Source organism: Corvus kubaryi, unplaced genomic scaffold (assembly GCF_017639235.1).
Source record: "Corvus kubaryi isolate FWS band 111438036 unplaced genomic scaffold, C.kubaryi_AGA036_p1.0 69, whole genome shotgun sequence".
Taxonomy (NCBI): domain Eukaryota; kingdom Metazoa; phylum Chordata; class Aves; order Passeriformes; family Corvidae; genus Corvus; species Corvus kubaryi.
This window is the reverse complement of record NW_024582057.1, coordinates 2,413,134-2,419,133: the sequence shown is the minus strand read 5'-3', so window position 1 is coordinate 2,419,133 and position 6,000 is coordinate 2,413,134. Positions and strand designations below refer to the sequence as shown.

Below are 6,000 nucleotides of genomic sequence, written 5' to 3'. Positions count from 1 at the left end.
CATCTGTGGTCTAGCAAGTAGTATAGAGTGGGCCTCATCATTCATCTGAAGGGAAGATGACTAGTCTTTGTTGCAGTTCAGTCTCTTCACTGGTGGAGGCTGCTTCAGTGAAGCTTGTTTTTGTTTTGTTGTGCCAGCAAGGAGTAAGTACCAAACCAGATGCTACTTTTTCTACTCTGCTACTGGCAGCTGCTCTGCTCTGCTCTGCTTCTGAACTTACTGCCCTGCCATTTTCCCTACACCTGCATGAATGACTTGATTTCCTTCGTCCTCCCTCTCTCACCACTCTCCTGAGATAATTGCCTTTTGCTGTTTGAGTGCTGTGGTGCTGAGCACAGGGGCTGAGAACTGGAAGAGTTTTCTTGCTGAGCTTCATCTGTGGTCTAGCAAGTACTTGTGTGATGGAGGCAGAGTAGCAAAGGGAGCAGCTGCAGGAAGAAAATAGAGGAGCTGGAACAGAGAGGAGGTAGTGAAGAGAGTAGTGACAGGGGCTCAAGCTATTTCATACTAAAACAGAACATGGAGGATAAAAATGTAACCACTGAAGGAGAATCCTTTTCTACTCATAAAGCTTTACAAAGAATTTCACATTTTCACTACTGCTCTAGAGCCTAAAAAAATAGCTCTGAGCCCTAAGTGTTTCTTGAGTCCTGTCTAGGATTGGCCACTGCTGAGATTATATATGTCTGCTTCTGCTGGGAAATGCTCTGCTAGCTCAAGTGGCAGTATATGTGACATGGCTCTAGTTTGCCAAATCCTGTTGTAACCCTGTTGATGAACACCATAGGGATCAACAAGATTCCACATGTTGGAACAGCTATATTTTTTCTGGTGATTATTCCCTCCCTCCCTCGCTAAATATATACAAATAATATATAAATATAAAAAAAGTATATATAAATTATATAAATTATATTATATAAATATATTTTAAATTATATATAACACCCAGTGTTAAATAGATAAATTCTAAGTTTGTACTTATTCTGAGAGGAAAAGAGTATGTGATGGTAATTCAAGCAAAGCTGTAATATAAAGGAGTAATTCAGCAAGGAGGCTGAATGAAAGTTGCACAAGCTTACTGCCTTTTCCCTAAATTAATCTATGCAGTATAATTGTCTGAAAATAACTAAAAGCTCAGCTGTGAGCTTTTATACACCCCGGAAGAAATGCCTATATATAATTTTTCACAGGAAAGTACTGAAGGCAAAACGCCAGCAATGATTGCATGAAGTACAAAGTAAACTTATTTCATCATAAGGAGAAAATTATAGATTAACATCTATACTTCCTTCTGTTTTTCTGCACCCCCTGCACTCTGATATATCTATATTTCTTATCTGTGGGTGTGGTGCATTTCCTACAGCAGGAAAAGTTCTTGAGGGTTTGGTGTCATGTGGCACAATTAAATATCCTCCTGCTACTTGGCTGCTGTAAATCACACCCTTGCTGGAATACGGAAATGCAGGATTCCCAACCCCTCTTGCACACAGGGACAGCTTAAAGAGTGAAATTTTAGTATTGACAGAATAAGATGAGCACCATCATCATTAAACACTCAGATCTGAAATTACACTCGTACTTTATTTGTGAGTTTAGATTTTTTGCCCTATTCCCCTCCAACGTGAAGAAATCACTTTTTTTTTTTTTTTAGGTGACATTTTCCACAAGCAGAAGCCAGCAAGGTTTCAGACATCAGCTGCTATGCAAACTGCTCTCCCAAAACACGTTAATTTGGGAGGGCTTTTATGAGTGTAGCATCTAATGCCTTGCTGCTTTCAGTTTTACCTTGTCAGGGCTCAGATGGGAGTTGTGGTTAAAAGCTGCACCGATACCCAAATCAGAACGTAAGGGTGTGCATTGGCTGGGAGCTGACAGGGTTTAAGGAATCACCTGCAGCTGAATTGAGTCTCGGATGGGAAGTAGGAAGTGCTGTACTCACGCTTCCTGTATAAATAAATGCGGCTTTCCCACAGCTACTGCATACAAGCTGCGACGTGCTTTTAGGATCTAATGGCAGCGTGCACTTAATAGCAGGGAGGGGATGATTTCTCAGAGTGGCACAGGGGCTGGGAGACGAGTCCTGCTGCAGTCCTTAAAAGTGTACAGCTGTCAGATACCCAGAGAAGAGGAAGGGCGTGTGGGAGCAATCTGCTGCGCTCCTCACTGCGAGCTTCAGGGGTCTGTGACATCGTGGTGCTTGGGAACGCCGGAGTCTGAGCGCAGCTACTGAAAAGTCACACAGCTGGCAGTGAGTGTGAGTGCTGCTCTCCTTTCAAGGTATGTTGGAATACAGCTTTCTGTCGGTTTTTTTCTTGAGAGCAAAGGATAGCCTAAAAGAACAGAAAGCCAGCCTTTGCTTCTAATGGAAGAAAGTAGAAGAGGGTTGGTTGGTTGTTTTTTGGGTTTTTTTTCTCCAGAGGTAAGGACTAGAATTATTAAATAGCTAAAATAAATGTTATTTGTGGTTCAGGTAAAATCAAACTATGTGGTGCTTAGAGCTGAAGCAAAAGGAAACCTTGGTGTCCTGACTGTTAAAGGCTGAAAATAAATCAACATCAAGTACTTCCCAAAAGGGTGAAATTACTTTTGTCAGTGTAACTTTCAAAGAAATATCTGTGTGAAAAGATCTGTGTTTAAAAATGCTGCAGTATTAGGATGTATCTGTGTGGAAGGCAGTTGCTGAAATGGCATACTATCAGTATGTTTTAATTTAAATAGAAGAACTTTCATACTGAAAAAATGCCTGATTAAGCTGGAAGAAGGCTGAGTTTAAAATGCTGAGGTTTCCTCCTGGTTTAAAGGCATTTCTTCTGCCACAGTCTCATGCAGCTGGTATCAGGAAGGAAAAAATATGTGCATCGGTATTGTAAGTGTTAACTTCTAATCCGTGTTAATGTACACTTCTAATCTGCTCAGGGTTTAGGGTTATGTGGTTTATGTAAGCACATACAAAATATACACCATACTTTTGTTTTCTAGTTTGCATTTAAAATTTTTTTGACACGAAGAATAGACAACTGCATTTACTGGAATGTTTGCTCTGCTTTCTCATCATAAGGCTTTCTCAGTGCAAAGCAGCTTTAGTAATGAAGATGTTTCAGTCTAGTTTGTTTTAGAGCTCTGAATTTCTGTAATACAAAAGCATTCTGCTTCCTAACTGTATGCAGCAATATCAAATGTCTTCCTTCAGAGAGCACTGTAAGTTGTAAAATATTTAGATTTACTATAGTAAAGAATGCCTTGCAGGGTGACTTCCAATCCTCTTGGTAAATAGACACTGAATGCTTTTAAGAAGTAAATTTTAGCAGAGATATAGGCCATGACTGAAATACCCCTGTGCAGCTTTCCAACTGTGTGTGAGCAGGCAGAGCAGTCTGATATGTTTGGCTGCTCTCAGCCTGAAGGGCAAGTGGACTTGTTAAGGGCAGGCACTGGGTTTGGGATTCCAATATTTACGGAAACAGAAGTTTCAAAATCCTGTCCCGAAATATTTTTCAAAATGTTGTGATTCTTGTCCTGTATAGGATTTGTCTATGCCTGAATGTGAGTGGGGGTCTGGGTTGTTGCTTTAACGTGAAAGTGGCTGAAACCCTTCCGTCAATAAACACAAGCTATTTTGGAGAAAGTACCACATTGATAAGGGCATGGCTGCAGTTACACTGCTGAAAGTAATGCTTTAGATTATGGATTGACAAGTGTGTGTTTGCAAAGTGTCTAAAGCTGTAGTAAAGTGGGAGGTATTCTTTCAAAATAAACTAGAGCTACTCCAGAGCCAAGCCAGTATGATGAGAACCAGACTCATTTTCTCCCATGCATCTTGCTGTCTGATGGGGGTATTTCACACAAAGTCCTGTCTGCTCACACAAGGACACAGAAACCTCCCCAGGCTTCATGTAGAACTAACATTTGGCAACCTGGTAAAGTTTCTGTTCCCCATGCTGAAGTGTATTCTGCGTGCACCTTGCTGGTGGTCATGATCTTTCCTGCAGATGTGACATTTTGGTGATTTTGTTTGTGTGCTTTGGGGCAGAAGTTATCAATATAAATAGCAAACAATATGGAGTTTTTCTCTCTAGGTAGGTTCTTGGATTGCACTCTGTTCTCTAAATGCTTCATAAGCTTTGTAGAAACAAATAGTGTAGAAGTGGTTGTCTGCCCTTTCCCTTCTGGTGGAGGAAAGAATGTACTTGTCCATATTATTATTGTTACTTTAAAATGCAGCAAGTGAGAAGCAGCAAGTCACTCCATAGGGAAACAAGCAGTGCTAATGCTTAACCTGGTTTGCAGCTCATTAGTATGCCTCTGATAATATCGGTGGTGTGAGCCTGAGCCCTGTGCCTGCAGTTCACCCTGTCCAGACCTTTCAGTGACTTTTAGTGGTGAGACCCAGTGGAGTGTGTTGCTTTGATGTAGCTCGAAAGAACTGCTATAGACTTGCTGTCCCTCTTGTTGAGTGGGGAGTTTTCTTGAATGTGTCTGAAACTTCACAGTGCCTGTAGGTTGTACATATCAGATCCATAAATATCTCCTGGGCTAGTAGTACTGTGATATCTGAGACCATAATTACAGCTCTGGGCCCATGGATATCTCAGGCACACGTGAACAAAATACTGTGGCAGGCTGCCAGCGTTGCTGTGAACTGAGTCCATCAGACCTCCTTGCACATCCTAAAGCAGATATTGCCTTCAGCTTCGTGAGCCTGATTCTGGAGCTGTGCTTTTCCTCTGGGTGCTTGCCCAGAGGTGGGTACAGTTCCCTCCTCTTCCTTGCGTTTCTCTGTGCCAAAGCAGAGCCCGATATAATGCACTTCACAAATTCTCTTCTTTGCCCTTAACATTCATTCCATTTGAAAATTAATCTTCTTTTGGTTTGCAAAGGGAAACATTGAACAAAACAAGAAAGAACAGATCCGAAGGGAAAGACAGCAATGATATTAAGCTCAGCCTCCAGCATTCTGTATTTCTGTTGAAGCACAGCTGGGCTCCAGTGCTAGACTATGAGCCTTCTCACTTGACAGAAGCACAGGTCTGAGGGCCATCGAACACTGCAAATTTACCTAGTCTTGGACAAACATTTACAGAGATGCTTGTGCCAAATAACTTTTTGCTGATCAGTAAGAAAATAGTGTTCAGTAATCGTTCTGTGTCTTCTAAATGGTTTCGGCTCAGTGGGAACTGAATGGGCTTTACATTCATAAAGTAGGTCACTGCAAGGAGATACTAAAACACAAAAAAAAGACAAAAAAAGAAAAAAAAAAAGATAGTATCTCAAATTACAAAGGTCCTCATCCTTCCCTTCCTGCTGAAGTAGGACTTTTCCAGCTTGTAGTCTTCCGGGAGGAACAGAGGTGCCAAGTAGAAATTTCTAGGCATGAGAGCATAACTAGGTTAACTGCATTGCAACCACACTGTCAAATAAAAAAAGTAGCTATGTAAAAAACCACTCTGTTTTTGGAGTTTCCTAGATCTCTTCATATGTGTTGAAACTTGTGCATAATGACGTATGTGTTCCCCATTTCTGGTTTCTTTCATTCTATTATAATAATGAAAAAATGTCATGAGTTGCCCAAGATCTGGGGGGTTTTTTTCTGTACTTTTAGGGGAATCTGCTCAGCTCGCAAGAGAGAATCCATAATACATAGTTAGAAAGGTCACCAGTTTACCTTCTTCTTTGAGTGTCCTTGGTTCCTGCAAGTACAGCTCCAGCTTTGGTGGAGTTTGGACTAACTCAGATATGGGACCTACAAGCTCCCTTGCTCGTTGGGTTTCTGAGCAAATCAGTATCTCTGGAGTCCCAAAGCCAGCCAGCCCCAGGCACAGTGATTTGGGATGTGGGAATCTGGCTTCTGGGTTCGTGCACACTAGAACAAATCTTCTGTTTCTTCCTGTGTACTTCCTGAGCTTGTTGTAGACACAGCCGTCATGGGTACTTCTTATACATGCTTTTTGTTGCAAGGAGAGGTCATAGAATCATGGAACAGCTTGGGTTGGAAGGGAG

The 6,000-nt window shown here is 41.5% G+C and overlaps 1 protein-coding gene across 3 annotated transcripts in view; it reads left to right on the top strand.

Annotated features, from left to right (window-relative positions):
• Positions 1-6,000, top strand: part of RNF144B (ring finger protein 144B) — a 96,911-nt gene that overhangs the window by 40,926 nt on the left and 49,985 nt on the right. The window contains exon 1 of one of the 3 annotated variants that reach the window (XM_042049061.1): positions 1,836-2,280. The exons of 1 other annotated variant lie outside the window; for it this stretch is intronic. The gene's annotated coding sequence lies outside the window, so the exon portion shown is untranslated. Of the gene's footprint in view, positions 1-1,835; positions 2,281-6,000 lie in introns of those variants that run through there. One more of the 3 variants, XM_042049059.1, reaches the window with a different exon arrangement.